The sequence below is a fragment of the Nipponia nippon genome, unplaced genomic scaffold (genome assembly GCF_047370975.1).
Source record: "Nipponia nippon isolate SJK-2023a ecotype South Korea unplaced genomic scaffold, ASM4737097v1 scaffold_9, whole genome shotgun sequence".
NCBI lineage: Eukaryota > Metazoa > Chordata > Aves > Pelecaniformes > Threskiornithidae > Nipponia > Nipponia nippon.
The window spans coordinates 16,043,224-16,069,080 of record NW_028262413.1 but is presented as its reverse complement, the minus strand read 5'-3'; the positions used below and the strand labels follow the sequence as shown (position 1 = coordinate 16,069,080).

The following is a 25,857-nucleotide window of genomic DNA, read 5'->3' as shown; positions in this document are numbered from 1 at the left end:
AACGGGGATGGAAGATGTAAGTTGGGCTTTATATATCAAAGTCTTACTCTTACAATACTTGCATCCTCACACAGTGAAGTAGGAAATGGTGGAACTATATGCTATCCACTTACATTGTGTGGCTTGCGTTTTCAGCAGGGCTTCATCCCATCTTTTTTTGCTTGGGTGTCCCATTATAGCTACTGGTTCTGACCTGAAATAAAGCATATGCACTAGTATTAGGAATTAAAAGCCTTAAAAAAACCTCTTGGACCTGCTACTCATTTGAGCCACAAAAGTGGAGCTGCCAAGTTGCTCTCATAAATATAAAAAAAATAAATCTGGTATGGAAATAAGAGACAGAGTGATTAAGAATTGATTTGCAAAGGAAGGGTTACAAACTTGTTTGTTTTCTCACACCTGCTCTCCACTTCAGCAGTACAATAAAGCAAGGCGTATCTAATGCACCTTTCCCCTAATTGGATAATGCACTCAAGGGACTATGATCAACTGAGGCTTTTAAGATCACACCACCATTTGCCCAATTATACCTAATGACAACACATTGTTCCTGCAAAATGCATCTTTATTCCTTGGTAGGTTATATTTCCTTTCAGCCTTTTACCTATTGATCCAGCAGTACTTCATGTAGAACAAACTTCTTTGTTGGCAAGTCTTGTTTATGAGCCCAGAAAAATCTTTTATGTCATCTTCTCGTTGTCTGACCAAGTCAGTGAGAGAAAAAGCTTGTTGTATGGAGCATGACAAATTTTAGCTATCTTTGTAAAACAAAGCAATAAGCAGAATGTCTGTATGGTTTGGGCTATACAGATAATTTATGGTCTGTGTTCACTATTTCTTTGTGTACTTACTGCTTTGATTTCATAAAGCGTGTTCAACTATGTGAAGAAGGTGCCTGCACTACATAGCAGTTAGAGTAAATAGTAGATAGTTTTAATCTTAGACTCCAAGTAGGTATATACTCACTTCATTACAGAAAATGAGATGTTTGCTGAGCAAAGCTGCAGCATCATGAAGCTTGAGGCATATTTACTTCACTTTTTTTGTGGGGGTGGAAGGGCTTGAAGAAAGCTGGTGAAATGGTGTATCCCTAAATAAAACATTTTTGTGTCTGTCTTCTCTGAGCATTTATGACTACAAGTAGAGGCTGATGAGTAAGCACAGGGCTGGATTCTGATTGCTCTCACAAATTGACTCCCTAGTTATTTTTACTAGTTGTAAATTGCAACAAAAGAAATACTTTTTTACAAATGCAACACCATTTTATAACTTCATAGTTGTCATGCTAGCTCACTAACATCAATCAGTACTTTGTAGTGGGGTTAATCTCAACCCATTGCTCTGGTCTCCAGACCCTTGGCTAAATGAAAAAAATGCATCCTTGCCCTTTCCAAAAGTAATCCTGATTTTTGCCCAGCCCTTACTGTGATGTAGTTCCATTGCCGAGGGAATAGTTTCATTATTGGCCAGCACACTACTTCTGTTTTCAGCAGTTCCCCCCAGACCCTGCTATGGAACATGAGCATTCCTGTATCACCCATGTGTTGCCCCTCCTGTCCCTCTTCCTAGCGCTTCCCATGGGATAGCTGGAGCTGGTATTATTGACTTGAGTGATTTTATTAGGTCTCTTCTTCAATTAAATGGACTTCAAGACTGAACAACACATCCAGCCAGTAGGTCTTACAGTCAGATAAGTTATTTCTCAATCAGTGTCTGGCCTAGTGGGACTTATGGCTGCTCAGAATGAGATCTGGTAGGAACTGTTTTTGGAGGCTTAAGTAGCAGTTCTGACTGTGCCATGCATGCGTTGATTCCTAACTAACTACTTCACCTCAAGCAGCCTAGCACACATGCCACTTTATCAGGCTTTGAATGTACTCTGCAGTGTAGGCTGGCATGTGCAAATGTCTCACAAGCCTCGCTCAAGATCCTGTAGAAGCTCATTGACAGAGTGGATTAACATCAAATAGCAATCCCCTTCAATCAAAATCCCTCTTTGCTACTTATATACTGAGCTGATGGTAGAAACAATTACATTGAAGAAGAATTATTTCATTTAATGACACTTCATTTCCTCCAGCCCAAACAGAAATTATAGATTTTATTGCTGCTTTTAGCTTGTAGCTGTGTTTGCATTTCCTCATTTCTTATTACACACACAGATCTAGAACAAAAGGCCTGATGAATCTAAATTTCTTAGGATGAGGCCATTAAACAGGTAATCATACACTATTCAATTCATTCTTTAAAATTTGCAACCTCATCATTATTGTTGTCCTTCCTTCCAGCATTTCTCCTGAAGTGCTCCCTGTACAGTGGGCTCCTTCTTGTAAGAACATTCAGTTTTGTTCTCACAAAGGTTCTTACCAGTAAATTGAGCTGGGGGAGTATACATGGGCTTTGTACTTCCCTTGTGAAGCCTGAAAGCACTGAGTCTCTGAGAAACGCAACTGAGTACACTGTGCTTACCTGCTTGAATCCATTTTGTCTCCTCCACAAGCTTCATTTTCTGCATGCATCCTCAGGAAGACAGCAAACCTGGCAAGTTTTACTTACATTGAAAAATGGAAAAATGTTTTTTCTCTCCCGGTGTATGAGAACTGGGAGTTCAGCACTCATTGTCACAAAGAGAGAAACTCATTATGCCACCAAATCATTCCTCCCAAGCTGTCTGTCTGGGTATTGATCCAGAGTAAGTAAACCCTGTGGTTGATCATAATTATTCTGGGACATCTCATTCCAGTGACTGGATCGATAATGTCTTTCATGGCCTCCCGCTGTGTGTTCCTGTCGTGCCTCGGCACCTCTGCATCACCTGCTGTTCTTCAGAAGCCAAATGAAATAATTTGCTGTGGTAGTGAGAATGCTGTCAGCCACTTCACACTCATTTAGGTCTCAGCCAGGACACAACATGAAGCCTTGGATGTACAGCATTTGTAATGAATGTCAGTATTAACTTCACACTGTCCCACACGCTGAGGCTGGAAGATTTCCCCTCAATGTCACGTTAAGTCAGGCGTAATGCCTATAGGATGCTTGTCATGAAGCTGCCTTTGAGCAGAAACGAGGATAAATATCCAAGTTCCCCTTTTCATCCAGAGGCTCAGAGTAAACCTGTCAGGGAGCAGCGAGGCCAGGGGCTCACTGAGGGATGGAGAACCAGGAGGCGAGTGGCAACAAGGCCAGCAGGGCAGGGGCCTCACTGACCAAGGCTCACATTGAAGTACCCCAGTGCAGCAAGCAGGGCGGGCCAGAGGATGGCAGCCAGGGTGACCCAGATCATCAGGGCAGTTTGTGGTGGTAAGGACAAGCCAGGAAGTCAATCCGCAGGTCAGGGTCAGGATCAGGTCCAGTGATAGATTGGGTGGGTTAGATGGGTTATGATGGGTTAGACACAGTCCAGTGATTGCCAAGCAGGTCCATAGTGACAAGGCAGGTTTGAGGTGAAGCTGGAAAGTCAGTCCATGGTCAGGATCCAGATCAATGGGGCACAGTTACGAAAAAGCGAGAAACTGGTACACTTGCAACATAGCTCAGGCAGGGACTGAAGACCCAAGCATGAAATGGGGCTCCTAGGCCTGTGGGCAGGGATATGGGTGGAAGCTGCAGGTGAGGCTGTTCAGGGCCATTAAGGCCTATTAGTGCACTCAGGACCCTGACAAAACCTTTCAGTTACATTCAAAGCAATCAGTTTTGCAGCCTGTTCTTCTGCTGAATTTTCTTGATCTTTTCCACTGCTGTTGCTGCAGGATATGTTTTGCAGAAGAACCTTGGCCCTCAGTGTTCCCAGCTGCACAGGGATATGGAAAAATCTGCATTCCCAGCCCCGTGGTGTGCCAGGGAGCTTCAGGTCGACACTTCCCTTTACTAATGTTCTTGGTGTCCTTCCTGCTTCAGCTCTTTCTGTCCTCCAAGAACAGTCCTGAAGCCAGATCTGAGAGCAGACCCTCATGCAAATCCAAGAGTCCCTCTGCCACCAGCTAGTCTCCCAAGTCTTCCTCCGCTCTCCTGGTCTTCTGCCTGTAGTACCAAGCTAACCCAGCAGCGTGGCCCAGGACTGCTATGTCTCCCTTTTGTCCCACTTACTTTCTTTTTGCTCTTCTTTCTTATAGCTATTATTTCTGCTTTTTTTCATCTTCTCTTTGATTACTGACCTGACTCTAATGTCTTCCCTCACTGTAATTGTAATTTAAAATCTTTCTTTGATTATTTGTGATTAATGTTTTTCTCTTGAGTGTCAGGGCCCTGCAGGCACTAACAGGCCTTAACACCCATGAACAGCCTGACCTGGGCTCCAGGGCTGCCTGTGGGCACAGGGGCTCCGTTTAGGCAGGCCTGGTGTACTGCCCTTCAGTTCAGTTACACCTGTGTTCAGTTAGCCATACACCTCCTTGATCCAGACCCTGATCTGACTGGGTTCTCAGCCTGCCGTGTTGCCATGGCCCTGCCTGGCAGTCACTGGACCTGGCCTTGACTTGCGGATAGACTTCCTAGCTTGACCTTGGACCTGCCTCATCACTACCAATTTGTCTGGTCATCTGGGCTCTTGGTAGGACCTGGCCACAACCTCTGGGCCTCTCCTGTTCATCTTGTTCAGGTACTGGGAGGGGGGGGGACCAGCCTTTGGAGGCCTCTGCCCTGCCGACTGTGTTACTGTGTTCGGCTCCTGGCTCTCCACCCTTTAGTGAGCAGCCAGCCCTCGCTGCTCCCTGGCAGTGACTTAGGAAAGCCTTTAGTCTTCTTACCCTTTTCCTGCCTTCTCCTATTATAAACCATGCTGCTTAGGGGCGGGAAGAGATCTGAGCTGTAAGACAATTTTAAAGCTGCAGTTGCAAAACAGGGTGGTGCTGTGTCACCAGCTTACGCAGAGAGTGAGGCATGTGCTAACCTTGAATTATTTCTGAATCTTTCTGATGGACAAGGCCAGTTGCGTGTTCGTTACGCACAAACCCTGGGAATTCAAAAATTGCCGAACAAGGGTGTGGGTTTTCTTTGGGGCTTCTCAGGTTTCTCAGGGATGTGGTTTCTTCTTTTTATTTTTATACGACTTTGGTGATACAAATCCCATCTCTTGTTTAGGTGTGGTGATAGAGACACCAACAACATTTGCTGTACATTTCTGTTACATCTAGTATAACTATAGCCCCATGAAAGTTTATATTAGATAACTGCTGATGCCTCCCACCAGCTTCAATGTTTTTAGCACGCTTACACACACCCGGAGACTAAGAAGTATTTGGATCTGCCCTAGAAGTGTAAACGCCTAAGTCTGGAATGGCAGTGCAGAAAAAAGCCTTATAGAAAGTATTATAAATAAAATTTTAAAATGCATCCTGCCCCATACTCTCTTAGTCGTCCTCACTTGCAAGAAAAGCTGCATTCTTAGATCGTAGCATGGAGCAGGAAAGAAATAGGCCACAATAAGATTTTCTTCTGAGGGAAGGATGTCTGGTAGAAACTTGATCTGCCGGCACTTTGTCTGATCATACGTGAGCACCAATGAGTAAGAAGCCGGCATCCTGGGTTTTTTGTCTGCGTGGGTTTAATGCATGCATGTGGGATTTCTGGTTCATTAAAAAAGAGGCCCTGCAGTTTTTGGTGTCCGTCCCGTCCCCCTCATGATCTCAAACGCAACTATACCTAGCTGCTTCTGTAATTCTTTGGGGAGGAGTAAAGTTTGACTTCAGAGAATGGAAATACCAGTGACAATCTGCTAAGGAAATACACAGCACAGTGACCCATTGAACTTACACCCAGACAGCTCTTGTTCTAAATATATTTCATAGAATCATAGAATCGTTTAGGTTGGAAAAGACCTTTAGGATCATCAAGTCCAACCATTAACCTAGCACTGCGAAGTCCACCATAAGCCAGGATGCTACTGGCCACCTTGGCCACCTGGGCACACTGCCGGCTCATATTCAGCCAGCTGTCAACCAACACCCCCAGGTCCTTTTCCACTGGGCAGCTCTCCAGCCACTCCTCCCCAAGCCTGTAGCGTTGCATGGGGTTGTTGTGACCCAAGTGCAGGACCCAGCACTGAGCCTTGTTGAACCTCATACAGTTGGCCCCAGCCCATCGATCCAGCCTGTCCAGGTCCCTCTGTAGGGCCTTCCTATCCTCCAGCAGATCAACACTCCCGGCCAGCTTGGTGTTGTCTGCAAACTTAACTGAGGGTGCACTCGATCCCTGATCCAGATCATTGATAAAGGTATTAAACAGAACTGGCCCCAGTACTGAGCCCTGGGGAACACCACTTGTGACTGGCTGCCAACTGGATTTATCTCCATTCACCACAGCTCTTTGAGCCTGGCCCAAAGTGAACCATTGAGGCAATCTCCTGTTGCTCACTGATCATCTTGCTAGAGATAGTGTCAGTTTGGTGCATGCAGCTCTTCCCAGGCACAGTGACAAGACTAGGTAGCAGTCAGCTGGCTGGCTATCAAAGACTGACAAAGCCTGCCATAAAGCAATAGACGGCTTCCCTACAAATGTCTCTCACTTTCCCATGGGGTGGGGATTCACACAGAACTCAGGTATATTGGATTTTTGTCAGATGCTCCCTCCATGGTGCAATCCCATAACCCCTTTCCTACATCAGACTGCTGCTTTCTATCCCATCTGAGTGTTTTATTTTCTCTTGAATTAAGTAAAGGCAAGCTGGGAATGCTCTTTAAACAGCTCCTTAATGATGTTGGTCCCTACAGGATATATTTCCTATCTGACCCATTAGGCATTTTTGTATTTCTAATGTTGATAGAAATATATTTGAATATTTTATCTTTTCCAAAGTGTCAGTCACATCTGCTGTGGGCCCTGGGATATGTAGCTCATAGGATTGTCCCAGGAAATAAAGTCATGTTCTGTCCCTAGGTGAAAAACTGTTAGAGATGGGAAACAAAATGTGCTGGAGGTTCTGGTTTTCCCAGAGTCAAGCTTAACTCAGGTAAGGCAATAGGCAAGACATTACTACATTTGAATGTAGAACTGAGTTTTTTTACAGTTCAAGGCAGTTTGAAAGAAACAGTTTGGTTTGCACCTGATTTTATCCAGTGAGTATTTTTTATGACTAGCTCAAAACCCTATTCCATCATATGGCGGGGGCAGAATTCTACTTACAAAATGCTTTTGTCCTGTTTTGTGCTTTTCTCTATTACATGAACAATTTTAATTATATTTCCTTACATCTATTCCATGGTTACACTACAAATGTAGGGTAAGACGTCCTTCTTATAAATTCAACTATAGAATATAAAGACAAATGGGATTGTTGTGATCCTCTTTTCTTATGTACTTCCTACATAAAATAGGCTGCCTTCATCTTTGATTCAGGGTCTGTAAATGTTGTTACAATGCCATGCCCGTCACAAGCTGATGGTTCTTGCATCTAGTGTGTAACGTAGTGTGTACCTGGTCATTCTCTCACTGTAATAATGGTATGACAGCTTAGAGAGCTGTTAAGACTCATGATTTTCCCTGCCTATATGAGCTGGGCAGGTATCAAAATTAAAATTACATTCTACTCACCCAGATAGGCTAGTCTCTTGCTGTTATATTTTCAATTACTATGTTCATCTTCCAGCTTTCTTCCCATGCCCAAAAGGATCATATGGAAAGGAATTTGGGTCTAAGCAGAAAGTGGACTGAGATTCAAAGAGGAAATGCCAAATAAGGTACCCTTTCTAATTTGCATAATGCAAACATTTGAAAAGTGAGGGAAATACTAAATTAGCAGGAGGATTATGGGAGGAGTGCAAGATGATGTTAGACCACAAACAATGACAATGAACAGTAACTTAGAGAGGCTGGGAGTAACACATTGATAAGTAAAGATTACCTGGGTAATGAAAAGCAACTTAATTACCTAGTTTTTAAAATCTTATGCCTCCTAGGGTTTCAGGCATCCTCTTCATGTTTTGACTGCCTGGATGGGATACTCGGATCCCATATTTTTAGAATAGAAAAACCTACTTGTAACAGTAATGTGACTTGATTTCCCACTTCATCAAACTTGTGCTTTTTATGAGCCATGTGTAAGCAATTCAGAGGCTGTGGCTCATCTGCAATGGGCACATAATGAAGAGAACATGCAAGGATGTAGCTGCTTTGTATTAGGGGAATTGAGCATGAGCTCAATGACATGAGGGGAAAGTGTAAGGCTCTGAGTATGGGCAGGCAAGTGAGTTACCCAAAGAGGCTAAGGTACGTACTATGCTGGCTGTTCAGTGAGTAGTTTTTTGTGTAGTTTGTTCCTCTCCCACTGAGAGACCCGTTACCGGTATGTGCTGCAGGGCAAATAAATGCGTGCAGGCTTCTACCACAGAGTGCTTGACCCTGCGAGTTCACTGCCTGACTCACTTCATGGTCCTTTACACAGCACAACTGAATTGGCCCCACAGGGCCTGGTCTTCCTTCCAGTCATGTAGACTTTGCAGTTGAATTTGATCTGCTTTGACTAGGCTTGCACCCAAGTACTGAAGAGGGAATTGGTGTCTGATGCAGTGTCTACGTGACAGACTTCTGTGCAGCTCTGCTTGTGCAGGGTGTGAAGTAAGCTCATCTCTGCTTGGCCTTGCGGCACCAACAGAAACCTCTGGAGCTCTAGCAGTGTACCTTATTTTATTCAGGTTTATGGTAGCTTTTAAAATAAATGTAAACAAAACTACACAGAATTCTCTTAGCTGTATTACAAATGAGTAGTCTTCCTATTCTAGTAAAGTACTTCTAATGAACACAGAACAAAAATTTTAAGGTATACTTTAAAAACTTGCAAGTGGATTTGTATTACGTGACTTACCTGCGAGTCAAGAATTGAGCTTGACCCAACACATTGTTCCCATCCTCTGTTCTTATGATGTTACTGCAAGTTTAATTCCATACTGGTTAATGAATTGGAGCATGTCAAAGGTAATTTTAGGTTAATGCACTGGGATTGAACTATATTGCATAGCTGTTGTGTAGCAGTCTGAATAGAAGCCTGTTAAGTGCTCTAAAACTTGGTGCATCCCTAGATGCTGTAAACTGAGCGAGGCTGAAAATGGGGTGGACAGGTTTTAAAAAGAGGATTCTGAGCACTTCTTTATTTAGCCTAGAAATGGAACAGCCCTTTCTTATGCTGTTGGAACAACCACTGGTGTTTCTCTAAAGCCTTTATATGAGGATCTTGTCTTTTACAAAAGCAAATTTTCTTATTGCTACTTGGAAACACAGAAAACTGAGTTACAGCAAGGTACCGTGGCCTCGTTCCTATCTGTAGAATGTAATTTTAATTTTAATGTAATTTTAATTTTAATTCTGGATTAAAATATCCCAACTTCAGATGTTTCCAGCCAGACCTGAACTCTCTAACCTGAATTCATCACTGTATTGGGTTTGCATGGCGAGGCTTTGGTAGCGGGGGTGCTACAGGGGTGGCTTCTGTGAGAAGCTGCTAGAAGCTGCCCTTATGTCCAATGATAGAGCCAATGCCAGCCAGCTCCAAGACAGACCCGCCGCTGGCCAAGGCCGAGCCCATCAGCGACAGTGGTAGCGCCTCTGTGATAACATTTAAGAAGGGGAAAAAGTTGCTGTGCAACAAAATTGTAGCCAGAGAGAGGAGTGAGAATATGTGAGAGGAACAACTCTGCAGTCACCAAGGTCAGGGAAGAAAGAGGGGGAGGAGGTGCTCCAGGCACTGGAGCAGAGATTCCCCTGCAGCCCATGGTAGAGCCCATGGTGAGGCAGGCTGACCCCCTGCAGCTCATGGAGGTTAACGGTGGAGCAGATATCCACCTGCAGCCCCTGGAGAACCCCACGGCAGAGCAGGTGGATGTGCCCAAAGGAGGCTGGGACCCCGTGGGAAGCCCACGCTGGAGCAGGCTCTTGGTAGGACCTGTGGACCCGTGGAGAAAGGAGCCCACGCTGGAGTGGGGGAAGAGTGTGAGGAGTCCTCCCCCTGAGGAGGAAGGAGCAGCAGAGACAATGTGCAGTGAACTGACCACAACCCCCATTCCCCGTCCCCCTGTGCCACTGGGTGGGAGGAGGTGGAGAAAATCAGGAGTGAAGTTGAGCCCAGGAAGAAGGGAGGAGTGGGGGGAAGGTGTTTTAAGATTTCGTTTTTATTTCTCATTGTCCTACTCTGATTTGAATGATTGGTAATAACTTAAATTAATTTTCCCCAAGTTGAGTCTGTTTTGCCCATGATGGCAATTGGTGAATGATCTTTCCCTATCATTGTCTTGACCCATGAGCCTTTCGTTATCTTTTTTCTCCCCTGTCCAGCTGAGGAGGGGAGTGATAGAGCAGCTTTAGGGGGCACCTGGCATCCAGCCAGGGTCAACCCACCACAATCACAAAGTCCAGCATCAGTTGCTCACCTCAGACCATCTTTCAGTTCACTGATACTCTACGCTTCAGGGCACATAGTGTGCATAATGCTGTTCTCAAGCCAGTCTCATTCCCTTGTTCTCTCTCATACACACAGTTAAAATGGAAGACAGAAAAAAAAGAGCAGAAAACAAGGATTTCCTGCGTTCTTGCATTTCTTTTTTTCCCAGCCTGATTTGCGCTTCTAGGCAGATTGTGAATATTCAGCTCACACAGTACAGCCAAAGCAGAGCCTACACCCAGCAGTCTCTTGAAAATGAAGAGAATATGCTCTATACAAGTCTGTACTTCACAGTCTGTTCCCTGAACCAGCTTGTGTGGCCTGAATAACTCAGAGGCCTGCAGTTTCCACATTTCAGCTGTATCCTGGTGGTAGCTGCATTTTAGTGGATAAAAAGTTCTTAGGTATTTCAGCTGAAGTTTGCAAAGAACTTTGTGGGGAAAAAATGATGCAGCAATGTATTAGTGAATTAATAATAGTCAGGTTTGTCTACTGATTTCTAACTGACCTGAATCTCTCCATGTTTCCTGAATCCATCATAGCACTAAATTGGTTTGAATAAAACCCCATTTTTACTAACCCACCCTTGCCTGTGTCTGTAATGCAGTGTTACAAGCTTAGCACCTTATATAGCCTTTACGTGAACACGAAGTGTGAGGCAGGAAAAACATTTAGATGGCAAGAGCAGCTGCTAACAAGACATTGCGAACAGGCAGTGCAGTCCCTGTGGTCCCGGAGGAGGATGAACACAATCCCTCTGAATGAAGCAGCGCTGTTGGGTATGTTCACAGGAGTTCAGACTGACGAGTTGTGTGTTAACATTTGATTGTCACCGGTCACGATGTAGCTGAGTACTGCATCAGAGGAGCAGTATGAACTCTAGGGAGAGAAGCATGAACAGTGCCTACCTACTCCTTTCCCTTAGAGAGGGACACCACTTGATTAACCAGTCTGAGCCAGATGCTGTGATTTATTCCACGTGAAGATCTGACCCATGTGGAACTCCATAACCTCTGCTATGATACAATTGTGTTATGCGCCTCCCCCCCCAAATGAGTGACCTGCTCTCAAAGGTTTCATTAGTCCACCACCTCCTCAGTTCAGGCGTTCTTCCCATTTTATACAACAGAAGGATTAAACTGTTTCTCTCTTGATTCTCAGACATAAGTTAAATGCAACAAAGTTTGAGTTAAAAATGTAAAACCAAGGAAAAATGCAGTAGCAGTGTGAAATAAAAATGGTGGAAACGTCCAGAATGGCTATAGATCAGATAATAGCTTGGTTTTTTACAGGAGAGAATATTTGCAGCCACTTCAAGTCCAGGGTACAGTTCTGTAGTAAGCAATAAAGGGCCAATATGAAATTCTAGCCCAGAGACTAGGTACGAAGCATAGGTTTCAGCCCTAATTTGACTGTGTGCTCTTCCTGGAAGTTGTCAGTATGTGCAGTTCTGGTCTGACCCTTTTTTCTTTTTTTTTTTTTTTTTTTGGTGTGTGTTTTTGTCTTTGTAATACCCATTGTGTGCAATAATAGTGTCTTTCTGCTGCAGGTTGGTCTTGCCAGAAGGAGCTATGAAGCTTGCCTGTCTGTTTCCGGAGGTCTGTCACGTAGACATACCCTGGGCAGCTTTATCCCAACCCTTTCATTCTTCTTTGTTCTTCAAAGAAATAAAATTGGGTTTTGTCAACAGTTTAAAAAATGGTTCTGTATCACCCAGTTGAAAGATGGAAGCTCTAAGCTAACAGGAAAAACGAAGAGGCATCATGTGACGTGAGAGTGCTGTGAATTCTATATATGCTGGCATTGTCCTTGATGATCTTCAGGGGCATAGATTAAAAAGTGAAGTATACCCCCTGGAAGTGATCTGTCCAGAAATGACAGTGATGGATGCCTCACGTTTGACCAAAGGTGGCTTTGGATTTTGAGTAGTCTTACATGCTGTAGTTGATCACTTCAGAAGAAGAGCTAGTGGGAATTTCCCCAGCAACTCCTGAAGAGGTCTACTGGTCTCTATAAAGGCTGCTCACAGCAGAAGTTGTCATCTACCCATGTAATTAGGTTTGTGCCCGCTAGAAGAGGATTTCCAGCACGCCCAACTTGCAAACTTGCCTGTAGTTAAAAATCATGATTATAAGCTCTGCAATACTTCTATGGACACTAAAATAACAGAGAAATGCGGTATTTTTTTCTCTTTATAACTTTTGCTTCCTCAGTGAGGATTTCTTTGTGTGGGAGACCTCCAGCATGCTTGGGTTTTGGGCAGGCTACTGCACAGGCTCCCAACTTGCTGAAAAGCACCTAGATATGCGAGGCCACCTATTTTCCTGCTGCACCTCCCTGACTGACCGAACAGGGAGAGGAGAGAGGAAAGCTGTGTCTGCAAAGTGTTCCTGCTTATCATCCTCGCCTGGCTGCCTTAGCTTGGACAGTCCAGAGATCATATAAGAATTCGCAAAAGTGGCATAATTTGCCTACGTATTTCTCCTGCCTTCCTAGGTGAGGTCCCTGAGGAGTGGCTCCCGGCACACCGCGCCGCAGGGATGGGGAGCCTGCGTGCCCGGGGGGCTGGCGGGGGTGCAGGGAGACCCCCGGCAGATCCCCTTCGGGGGGGGCTCCGGCCTCGGAGCAGCTGGCCGTGGGGGCGGCGAGGGAAACGGGCGTGCGTGGCCGACGCCCCGGCCCCCGTGCCCGGCCCACGGTGGGGACGCGGCCGGCCCGGGGCGCTGCTGCCCTCTGCGGTGCTGCCAGAGCAAAGCAGGCAGAGGCGCCGGCCTCAACCGGGGCTTGGAACGCCTGAGCTGAGGGACCTGGGCTTTTTCCCGAGCGGGTTCGGTGCTCTAGTAAAACAGATGGTAACTGTGGCCTCCGTGTGCACACCCTGCCCTGTGTTCAGGCTGGGTAGTATGAGCATACACGTGTGCACATCTGCACTCCTGGTTTGGTTACTGGGCTCATCCCAGACGTATGTAGTGGAAGTACGCATCCGCTTGGCTGTACAGGTGTTAGCAGCTCGTTATGAATGTGAATTGCTGGGTGTGAAATGTCAAAGGGGCCCTCAGGTTTGTTCTGTATTTTAGGAGTACACATCGAATTTGTTTTGCCTGAGCACCAGAGGTGTGCAAGTCAGGCCAACGTCACAGCTTTTGTATGTAGCTCCAAGGCTTGGCTTCCTCATGTGTATCATGACACCTGAGGACCACACACTCGCTGGCGATGCCACTGCAGCACTGGTACCGTGGGCTCCTCGGCCAGCGGCTACTGCGTGGTGGTACCTGTGATCCAGCCTGCCAGCTCCTGCAGGGCAAAACCCCCGGGTGGCAGGGGCAGGGGGGCAAGAGGAGGTGCCGGACTGCAGGGCCAGCGAGGCAGTGGGGGGCTGTGCCCCATGCCGCCCTCGGCACTCGGCCAGCCCTCGCCTCCTTGCTCCTCTGCCCCCGTCTGTGCAGGGGAGCCCTGGGAGGGAAGAGCCAGTGGGCACTTCTGTGCACAGGACCCCAGGACGGCCAGAGACTTGCAGCAATGCTGGGCTGGGCATGGGGACGATGAGGCAGGCTCCTTTATTCGCCCAGTTGCAGTGAGATGATAGGAGCAGGAGGTGGCACTGCTGGGTAAAAGAAAGTAGATTTCACATGATCAGTTTGTTGTGCTCAGGCTCTTGCAGCAGCTATGCCTCACCAAGGGGAAAAAATGTTCAGGATTTCATTCTAGTTCGCTGAAGACTAGTGGGAATCCACGGCAATCCATTCACGAAATAAGGGAACGTACAGCCATACACAGCAAGGTGTAGTTCAGATTGGCTGTAGGGCCCAGACAGGTTCCCTGCTGGGAGCTGTGATGCTGAGCATTATGCTGGACTGGGCCCCCATCCTCTGAACCTCAAACTCCCTATATCTGGAAAGTTGGGAAACACTCTCCCCTATGTTGGCAGGTGTACTGCAGTTCAGTTAATAGTGGATGCATCAGCATGAGAAGTGTTATATCATTCTGTATTCTACACTGATTTTGTAGAGTTTGGACTTGACTGGATGAAAGGCCTTTGAAAAATGAGGTCATCTTGAAAGAGTGAGAAATGTGTGAGATTTGCTGCAGTGTTGTAGGCAGAAACAGTCAGGGCTAGTCAGCAGGGTGCCAGGTGCCCAAGGAGTCAAACAGCAAGTTTGCAGATGACACAAAACTCTGAGGAATGGCTGATATGCCAGGGGGTCGTGCTGCTGTCAAGAGGGACTGCAACAGGCTAGAAAAATGGGCTGACAAGAACTTCATGAAGCACAAAGTCCTGCCCCTGGAGAGGAACAGCCCCAGGAACCAACATATGCTGGGGGCCACCCAGCTGGAAAGCAGCTTGGCAGAAAAGGACCTGGGGGTCCTGGTGGACACCAAGTTGAACATAAGCCAGCAGCATCCCCTTGCCGCAATGAAGGCTAACGGTATCCTGGCCCGCATTAGGCAAAGCGTTGCCAGCAGGTCAAGGGAGGGGATCCTTCTCCTCTACTCAGCACTGGTGAGGCCACAGCTGGAGTGCTGTGTCCAGCCTGGGCTCCCCAGTACAAGAAAGAGATGGACACACTGGAGAGAGTTCAACAAAGGGCCACAAAGATGATGAAGGGACTGGAACATCTGTCCTGTGAGGAGAGGCTGAGCGAGCTGGGACTGTTCAGCCTGGAGAAGAGAAGGCTCAGGGGGATCTCATCAATGGGTATAGATACCTGAAGGGAGGGTACAAAGAAGATGGAGCCAGGCTCCTCTCAGTGGTGCCCAGTGACAGGACTGGAGGCAATGGGCACAAACTGAAACACGGGAGGTCCCCGCGAACATCAGGAAACACTTTTTCGCTCTGAGGGTGACTGAGCACTGGCACAGGTTGCCCGGGGAGGCTGTGGAGTCTCCATCCTTGGAGATACTCAAAAGTCTCCTGGACATGGTCCTGGGCAGCTGGCTCTAGGTGGCCCTGCTTGAGCAGGGGGGTTGGACCAGATGAGCTCCAGAGGTCCCTTCCAACCGCAACCAGTCTGGGATTCTGTGAAACACACCTTTTATAATTTTAGGTACAGAAAGTGTCTGATACTGACGAGTGCTGAGACCTTTCTGCTTCAACAAGAAGTGCTAAAACTCAGCACTTATAGAACCAGACCTAAAAAAAAGGGAGGTTCATTCAGACTACAGATGCATTTGCCCTGTTCAGCTGAGAGTCTTGGCTGTTGCCAGCCTGTGCTCTACACGTTTCGGCCTTAGTCAGGCTCTGACTGGGAGGGGGAATAACTTTCCATGAAAGCTGCTGTGGTGCTGATTCCTGAGCTGAGCACTGAAGGGCTGAAGAACCCCAGCAAGGTGCTGAAATGACAAGGAGCTGAGGGAGTTCAGCACAACCTGGATCAAGCTCTCAGTAGCAGAAAGTCACTTGGCAGCGTCCTTGCCTTTGCTAGTGTGAAATGCTTGAGCAAATGTAAACAGTTTACAAAGCAAGAAAATAATGTCTCATTTGTAAGCCAAAGCAAATAATAAAAGGAGAGTCTGTCTCAGAGATACTGCATTTGGTCTTCTCTGGCAAATGCCACATAACATCATCAATTTGGAATTAGCACATTTCCCTCCTGGTTCCCCTGCTATGGACTGGGACAGGCTGCTGGGGAGGGGGAATGGTGGGAGTAGCACAGGAGCTGTTGTGCTGGTGAGACAGAGATTGGGAACTGGACCCAGCCACTGAAAAGAAAAAGGGAGACTAATTTTAGGCCCTACCAAAATCTCCTGGTTTATCTTTCATCCTAAAAGTGCTTTTCCAAATTCTGCACCCAATGGTCACAGGTTCTCAAAAGCTCTTTCTTTTTGTCCCTGTCTTATCTTGGCCAGGCACTGTTTTGCCTGACTCTAGTTGAGCTGCCATCTAATCAGTGTTGCATGTAATTTCCTCCCACAATATCACCTCCTTCTTCCAGAAGGTAAGAAGGAAGATACTGTAGCCAACACCCTGCTGTGAAAAAAAATGATGTAGATGCAGAATAGCTTGCTTTCTTGCAGTATATATTGAACGAGAGGACGAGAGGAAACGGCCTCAAGCTGCACCAGGGGAAGTTTAGGTTGGATATTAGAAAAAACTTCTTCACTGAAAGAGTAGTCAGGCACTGGAACAGGCTGCCCAGGGAAGTGGTTGAGTCTCCATCCCTGGAGGTATTTAAAAGACGGGTAGATGTGGTGCTTGAAGACATGGTTTAGTGGTGGACTTAGCAGTGATAGGTTAACAGTTGGACTCGATGATCTTAAGGGTCTTTTCCAACCTTAACGATTCTATGATTCTATGTTTCTATGAACAGAGCCTTTCACACTTAAAGAATCACACCCAAGCCATTTAACCAGATTCATGCAGGAGTCACTGTAGGTTGTTCAGAAACATAACTCTCTCTGAGGCTGAAGCAGCAGTCGGAGAAAGGGCTCATGGTATTCTATAAAACAGCATAAAGCACAACGAATTTTAGCCTAGCTGCTCGAGCCTAACTTCTAATCTTACAGCAATGCCATCATTTCATTAATGTGTAGGAGTAGCAGGTAAGATCTTTGTTTTATGGTGTTAGTGTGAATTAATGTACCAGCCCTATCTCAGTTTGAGGCAGATCAACCTGTATTGGAAAATGTGGTGGCAAATTTGGATCTGTCACACTTGTTACATCACTCTGTGCTGAAAATGATGGCCATGGAGTAGCTGTATTATTTGCAGGTCGGCTGTCCTTGCCATGTGGGTAGCCATGGCAATAAAGAGTGGAGGTGGCTGCAGGACAGCAGACGGTCACCTGTGTACATTGCTCGTGGTCTCAGTCATTAGCTGAGAAAGTCCTGTTACATTTAGCAGCTTCCACACTGTGTGCAGAGATTGTGATTGGATACTAAGAGGAAAATGTACAGCACAAACATTAATTATGCTCAGTTGCTTATTTTCAAACTGAACAAAGCAGATAGCAGCTAGGCTGGGGATTCCCAGTTGAGCAGTCTCCTTTATCTTCTGCCACTTGCTTGCAGGTACAAGGAATTCACCAAGGAGAAGTCTGAGAAGACAGACCTGCCAAGGTGCCAGCATTCCCTCTCTAACATGCCAGTCTGCATACCTGCCATTGCTCCAGAAGACTGAAAAACAAGGTGATGAGTCTTTAAACCAAAGATTAACAGGAAAAACCACGCTTGCCCTTTCCTATGTAGTGTTGGAAGCATCTAGCAGTCTTTCTCTTAGTGCTACCAGCAAAGCCTTCATCCCAAATAGGAAGTCAGGAAGAGATATGGTCCAGCCTCATAGACCCCATTGGTCTTTTGCTACCAGGACTGTTATAGGAAAAACATTCACTGAAAGTATGCAAGAGCAATACATTGCCTCCATGTTTTAGAGGATAACGAATGTTACTCATTTTCATTGCTTTTTATGACTGGGTATTAATCCCCTCAGGGCATCCCTTCCTTGTTATTAGCCCAACAGCTGGGCTTTCCTCACCTGTTTTCCCAGAGAAACAACGCTACCTGCATACTCCAGAGCCATTATCTTGCACCAAATATGTTTTGCTCTTCTCCTTCCTTCCCCATCCCTTGAAATGTGCCAACCCTGTTACACACTGCCTGAGCCCTGCTTGTGAGAAAGTGGTTTGGGACATTTGCAGGCCACCTTTGCCATGTGAAACAGTCGCTCACATATTCCCAGTCCCTGTTTGGTTGGTGTCAATACCTATGGGAGTCTTGCCTTTACTTTCCGTAGCTACTGAGTCTGGAGATGGACCCAGACAGGGCCTTTTGGGGCAACAAGAGGACTTTTTTAAATTGAGGAGCAGAGCTTGAGATTTTGCCATTCTGCTATCAGAACTTAGTAATACTGGCGGTTTCATTTGGAATAGCTACAAAGTTTGCTTGATGAGCATCAGCCAGAGAGTGGATCTGAATTTTAGTCATTGATATCAGTGATTTTACTTTCAGTGTAGGAATTTAATGTAGGTCCTGATTGCTCACAGGAGGCAGAGTACTTTGAAAATCAAAGTGCATTACTTTGCATCATATTGTTACGTTACACCATTATCTCGAGAATGAGGTGAGCCATTCAGCAAACTATTTGTAAAGCTACTGGCCTGATAAAGTTGAGCAGCACTTCACCAGCATTAAGAAAAGAGGGTAAGCATGCACACAGTAAGAGAAAGACTCCTTTCTCTCCTCCCCTCCCTCATTCTTACTGATCTGGAAAAGAACGTAATAATGCAGAAATGAACTGTCCTCCTTATTCTGTGGGGCCAATAATGATTTGAGCCTAATAGTCCATTGGTTTATTGTTGTAATTTTATTGAAGCCAATGAAATACACCAACAGAGAAAGCAGCCCAGTAACTCATTGCTCTGTCAACATCCTCTAATGGAAAGGACACAGAATAATTTTCTTGAAAAATTCCACAAGTTTTCTTAAGTACTTAGCTGGTTGTTTGATATCCTCTCTGCTTCTTTAGTGAATGGCAAGTGGATGATACTTTGCACATCCATGAGCCACAGGTATCAGTGTTTGTGAAAGGCTCAAACTTCCCTTCAGCTCAACATCACACGTTTTAATACAGCATCTCCACCTGCAGAGGAGGTTGATCATATTTATCTAGCTCAAGAGCAATGATATGAGGCTGACTTGCTTGGAAATGCCACATGGAAAAGGCTACATTTTTATTACTATTTGCATTAATTACGTTTCGTTTATTAACTTCCTTGGCTGGATTGGAGCACTTACAAGAGACAGAGCACTTTGCAAATGAAAGTACATTATTTTTCATCATATTATTGCATTACACCATTATCTAGAGAGTAAAGTGCACCCTTCAAGTTATAACAAGCTGTAATTTCATTGAAGGCTCCCTAGGATTTCTGGACCACAAGGGCAAAGCTGCAGCAATTTAGTTGCAGGAGCCAGAAAATCAAATTACAACCCCTTTAATACCCAACTGGGGATATGCTATTGCTCTGATATACCGCAGGCTGGATGAAGTGTTTCTGATATGCTGAAACTGGATGGACTGTACCTTTTAAGGACATTTCAAGCTATAGTAACCATTCAGAGCCAACCTTGGCATCACTGTCCTTTCGTACTCCTTTGACACAGAGGTCAGAGCCAAGAGTCTGTTTGGCAATGAAAGGTGTGTTTTTTCCTGCTCCTTGGGAGGCTGTGCTCTGCTTTGTGAGCCATGAGGAACAAAAGTGAAGTAGTACCTAGAGAAAATGTTTCCTGCAACTGTAGGTAGCTGCTGACTTCAAGACCCATGGAAGCAAGCCACTTGCTGGCAGAGTTTATGGGAAGTCTGTTTGCTTACGACACAGTGAAAGAATCTCATTGCTTGTCATTGTTTAACCCCAGCTGGCAACTAAGCCCCACCCAGCTGCTCGCTCACTCACCCCAGGTGGATGGGGGAGAGAATCAGAGGAGTAAAAGTGAGAACACTTGTGGGTTGAGATAAAGACAGTTTAATAGGTAAAGCAAAAGCCACACACAAGCAAAGCAAAACAAGGAATTCATTCACTCCTTCCCATCGGCAGGCAGGTGTTCAGCCGTCTCCAGAAAAGCAGGGCTCTATCACACATAACAGTGACTTGGGAAGACAAACGCCATAACTCCAAATATCGCCCCCTTCCTTCTTCTTCCCCCAGTTTATATACTGAGCATGATGTCATACGGTATGGCATAGCCCTTTGGCCAGTCTGGGTCAGCTGTCCTGGCTGTGCCCCCTCCCAGCTTCTTGTGCACCTGGCAGAGCATGGGAAGCTGGAAAGTCCTTGAGCAGTATAAACATTACTTAGCAACAACTAAAACATCAGTGTGTTATCAACATTATTCTCATACTAAACCCAAAACACAGCACTATATCAGCTACTAAGAAGAAAATTAACTCTATCACAGCTGAAACCAGGACATTGCTCTACAATGAACGCTTCACAGTTTGCAGCACTCCTCTTTGCTTTCTTGCTAGTGCTGTAGCTGGGCACATCTCGCTCCCACTATGGTCTGTGGATGACTTGTGTGCACCGATGGGTGTGGGATGCAATGCTCAGCTCAGTTGGAAACACAGAAATGTTATGATACCTGGAGCTTGGTTTGAACTCATTGCTGAAACATAAGCAGCTGGCTCACTGGTACAGTAATACGGCATGGCTCTATCTGCATATCAGCATTAGAATGATTTCTCGTCTGGGATTCTGTAAGTTGTTCATACATGTTCCTGGGACTAAGTGAGCCCCTGATCAGGAACCACTCTTGGAGAATTTCAAAGCAAAGCACTGTTACCATTCTTGGACTTCTGGGATTTAGCCTAAAAAGATTCCCATTGAAGCACTTCCTGCTGATTCTTGGCCCTAAAGTCATTCTAGCCTTTTGTGATTTGGGAGTTTTAATCAAAATGACTCCATTGTTTTGGCCCTGGAGGGAAGGGGGGTCCAAGAAAGCTGGTTAATATTCAAGGATCACCTCTTTCAAGCTCAAGAGTGTTCCATCCCAATGATTATGAAGTCAACCAAAAATGCCAGGAGGCCTGTGTGGATGAACAAAGAGCTCCTAGCCAAACTCAAACGCAATAAGGAAGCATACAGCGCAGTTGGAAGCAAGGACAGGTAACCTGGGAGGAATACAGAAATATTGTCCGAGCATCCAGGGATGAAATTAGGAAAGCTAAAGCCCAAATGGAATTGAATCTGGCCAGGGATGTCAAAGACAACAAAAAGGGCTTCTGTAAGTACATAGGAGACAAAAGGAAGACTAGGGAAAATGTGGGCCCATTGCTTAATGAGACAGGGGTCCTGGTTACACAGGACCTGGAAAAGGCTCAAGTACTGAACACCTAATTGCCTCAGTCTTTACTAGCGAGACCGGCCTTCAGGAATCCCAGGTCCCAGAGACCAGGGGGAAAGGCTGGAGCAAGGAAGATGTACCCTTCGTGGAAGAGGATCAGATTAGGGAATTCTTAAGCAAACTGGACCGTAAGTCCATGGCCCCTGATGGGATGCACCCAGGAGTTCTGAGGGAGCTGGCAGATGTCATTGAAAGTCCACTCTCGATAATCTTTGATCCGAGCATGGTGACTTAGAGTAGTGCCCGAAGGCTGGAGGAAAGCAAATTCAGTCCTATCTTCAAGACGGGCAAGGAGGAGGGCCCAGGCTGGTCAGCCTCACCTCGATCCCTGGCAATGTGGTAGAGCAGCACACTGGAAACCATTTTCAGGCAAAATAAGGACAAGAAAATCATCAGGAGTAGTCAGCATGGCTTCATCAAGGGGAAGTTATGCTTGACTGCCTTGATAAACTTGTATGATGAATGACTGGCCTGGTAGGTGAGGAGAGAGCAGTGGGTATTGTCTACCTGGACTTCAGTAAGGCCTTTGACACTGTCTCCCATAAGATCCTCATAGACACACTGCAGATGTATGGGCTGGGTAAGCAGTCAGTGATGTGAATTGAAAACCGACTGAATGGCCAGGCCCAGAGGGTGGTGATCAGCGTCACAAAGTCTAGTTGGAGGCCAGTAACTAGCAGTGTACCCTAGGGGTCAATACTGGGTCCAGTCCCATTTAACAACTGCATTAATGATCTGGATGATCTCCATCCTTGGAGATATTAAAAAAACATCTGGACATGGTGCTGAACAGTTGGCTCTAGGTGGTCCTACTTGAGCAGGGAGTTGGACCACATGACCTTCAGAGGTCCCTTCCAACCCCAACCGTTCTGTGATTCTGTGTTCTTAAGGAAATTTCTTTAATTCCAGCCACTGGCTTTTGAGAAAAACAAGCTTTACATTTTACCCCTCTTAAATTGCTTCCAGTGGCGATGGTTTGATTAGGACACTTTCTGTTTTAACTTCCATCTCTGTTATGCCGCAGCTCACAAGACTTTCCTTCTGTTGTAAAGCAACATGATTTCACTGGGCTGTTGTTTAACAGATGCCTTGCAAGCTTTTTTTAATGACACTAACTGGGACTTCATTTATCATGTGGGTATCACATGATAACTCCTAGATGTTAGCCATTGCTAAACACAAGAGGGGAAATAGGATGTGAATCTTTTAAACTAATATTTTCCTGTACAGATACCTCTTTGATCTTTAATTACTTTACCACACATAGAGAACATTTTTAAGAAGTCTAATTCATTTTTGATTCCTTCAGTTTCTTCAAACTTCTGTAATGCCTTCCAAGTGAACAGTGTGAGTATTGCAGTTTCTGTCTCTGCAAAGCTACCAGCCAGTATAGGAAAGAGTCCCCAGATTTCTCATCCAGAGACTGAGCCAGGCAAAATCAGTCATAACAACCACCTCCTCTGCGTCAGCCAGTCCATAACAGAGCAGGCAGGATACAGAGCACTTGATGGGAGGTCCTAGAAATTTGTGGAGCAGATTCTTAGTTACATCCATCAGTAGACAGTTTTCCATCTTTCTCAAGTTACTTCTGTTGAAGTACTGAGTGAAAGGCTCAACTGATATCTGTAAAATACTTTGGCTTCATGGTTTGCCAGAATAAGTGTCTCCAAAAGCTGCAAAGGCAAGGTAGACTGTGAAAGATTCAGCTGGGTTTTGGCTGGTGAAGGTGAATACTGAAGGGAGTCTGCAGAAAGATACAGCACTCGTTTCATTGTGTCTCCTGGGAGAGATGCTCATCCCTTGTCCAGCCTCATTTTTTTTTCTCTCAAAGGGAGGGTCTTCCCATTAGGCAGTCTTTGCTTCAGAAATCCAGCCTCTGCCTTGGTAATTTAAAGGTAATAAATCTAAAAGGTAATGAAGAAGCCATAATTAGGTACCATAGGATGTACGTACAGTACATGCTAGCAGGATTTATGAGCCAGAGTGTTTGCAGGCCTTAAATGTTCCATAAGTCCCACCCAATTCAGGGGAGATGCCTTTTTGGCTCCCCTCTCCTCAGTGCCTTCCACACGTGCAAAGCCACATGGAAATCAGGCTTCATTTACAGCATTCGCAGCATGCCCTGCAATCTCTGGAGCATGAAAAACAAGATGTTGCCCAGCTATGCTCCGTTCTTTCCTGCAGGGTTTTCTGCTTCATTGAGAAGTTTCAAAGCAAGGAGTGTTTCTTCTGCTCTGTGCCTTTTCCCCACACGCAGCATTGCAGCATTATCACTGCTGTGCCTGTTCTCAGCACAGGCCCTCCATGGGAGGGCAAGGCAATAGAGGTTCAGTGGACCTCTGTGGGGGAAAATGTGTCCCACACAACGTATTAACCAGCCCAAACACAGGGGTGTTTCCCAGCGTCACGTCACTAATGCTGTCGGTTCCCCAGCAGCACAGCCTGCTGCATGGCAGGGGATGCACTGTGTCACATGCTGGAGCATGGGCTTTCCCCAAACTCCTCAAAGATAAACAACCCATCTCTAATTATTTTGCCTCCTTGGTCCCAATTTTGTTACATCTGTAGCCAAAGTTGGTGTTTCTGACACTGTTACATAGGTAATTTTGGCCTGATAAGATATTATTGATACAGTTACCCAGATGAAAGTGGCCTTGCATCCCATCTCCCTTCTGACCCTATGGTCCATGCTGGTTATATTTAATTTCCAGTATATGCTTTTTGGACAGAATTATTTTACTTTAGCCCTGATACCCCTACCTACTACTAACTAAACACAGTCTGCATACCAGAGCAAAGACATAACCCAGTTAGTGCTCACACCATACTTCTGCCCTTGCACAGTTTTCATTGCACCTCACGTTCCCATCAGAGGCCTTAGCTAGCTTTGAAGCCTAATATTCCAGTGGACACTCTTGCTCCAAACAGCATTGAGAAGTCATCACTCATAAACCGATTGGCATTATTGATTTGGTCCTGCAGTTCCAAAGCGGTGTAATAATTTTGGCTACTTAACCCATGGTGCCATAACAAGCCTTTGTGTTAGAAAATTCTGTAAACCAAGTTCCTAACAGCTGTTTTATATTGCAAACCCCAAAACAGAGCCATCCAGAATCCCTAATAGCATTTGAAATTATAAGCCACAAGGAATCCAGATAAGTACATGGACTAACAGGGTCCTTGTTGCAGTGTACCTGACATTGCATCCTTGAAAGCAAACAAAACTCCCTTCCCTGAAACTTGAGTTGCATGGGTATGAATTAGAAGTATAAATACTAGCTGCAAAATTCAATCCCAATCAGTTTGAATCCAGTTTGCGCATAGCATTTGGTATCTGACATGTTAGACAAGTTCACTCTGTGGGTTCAAAGTCCACATCTGACTTAAGAGTCCTAACTTCCTGGTGGTCCTTCCTAGGATTCAGTACTGCCCTAAACGCTGATCTGAGCTCACTCAGTCTCTGTCTGAATTGGTATTTGGGTCTTGCTGGGCCACAGCTTCCAGTGGAATAGTCTCAGAGAACTTTATATTATCCAGTCTTTCCAGATTTACCTGATTAACAGGTGTCATTTTGCCATGAAAGCACTGACATCACATGTGTATTTGTGAAAATCCTCTTAGCAAACTCCTGACCCTTGTTCTGCTTTCTGTACTTCCAAGTTGATGGCCTGTTTTCAGTTAAGCCCCGCAGGCTAACTCTTTTTCTCCCCTTCTCCTTTTTTTAACGGCGAGCTTTGCAGCACAGCACTTTTTATTCCTGCCATGATAAGGAAAAGCAATGTTGTTATGACTGCTGACATTTTTGTCAGAGCATGCCAATGAAGGTTAAAAGATAAGCCAAAGCAGCTGCAATTGTATTTGCAAGCAAAGCTCAATGTTCTGCTTTATTTCTTGTTTTCAAAGAACGGAAACAGTTTCTTCCTGCTCTTGGGCAACTGCTGCTGTGGCTAGAATTTGTCAGGGAGCAAAAACTTGTTTATAACGAACAGCTTTAAAATTATTCTTCTGTCTTTTAGTATGCATTACCTCATTGCATATTTAAAATGTATATGCCTAATTTTGTGCTTGCATACATGAGTTACTTGAATTATTCTTTATGCATGCAATATGAATAGATATTAATAACTTTAAGATCTTTATCAATGATCTGGACAAGGGGATCGAGTGCACCCTCAGTAAGGTTGCAGATGACACCAAGTTGGGTGGAAGTGTTGATCTGCTGGAGGGTAGGAAGGCCCTACAGAGGGACCTGGACAGGCTGGATTGATGGACCGAGGCCAACTGTATGAGATTCAACAAGGCTCAGTGCTGGGTCCTGCACTTGGGTCGCAACAACCCCATGCAACGCTACAGGCTTGGGGAGGAGTGGCTGGAGAGCTGCCCAGTGGAAAAGGACCTGGGGGTGTTGGTTGACAGCCGCCTGAACACGAGCCAGCAGTGTGCTCAGGTGGCCAAGAAGGCCAACACCATCCTGGCTTGTATCAGAAATAGTGTGGCCAGCAGGACCAGGGAGGTGATAGTGCCCCTGTACTCGGCACTGGTGAGGCTGCACCTCAAATCCTGTGTTCAATTTTGGGCCCCTCACTACAAGAAGGACATTGAGGTGCTGGAGCGTGTCCAAAGAAGGGCAATGAAGCTGGTGAAGGGTCTAGAGC

General features: G+C 45.6%; 1 protein-coding gene across 1 annotated transcript in view; it reads left to right on the top strand.

Moving 5' to 3' along the window:
- The window catches only part of TMCC1 (transmembrane and coiled-coil domain family 1), a 211,400-nt gene that overhangs the window by 50,329 nt on the left and 135,214 nt on the right, over positions 1-25,857 (top strand). The window contains exon 4 of the mRNA XM_087745337.1: positions 17,375-17,491. The gene's annotated coding sequence lies outside the window, so the exon portion shown is untranslated. The remainder of the gene's footprint in view (positions 1-17,374; positions 17,492-25,857) is intronic.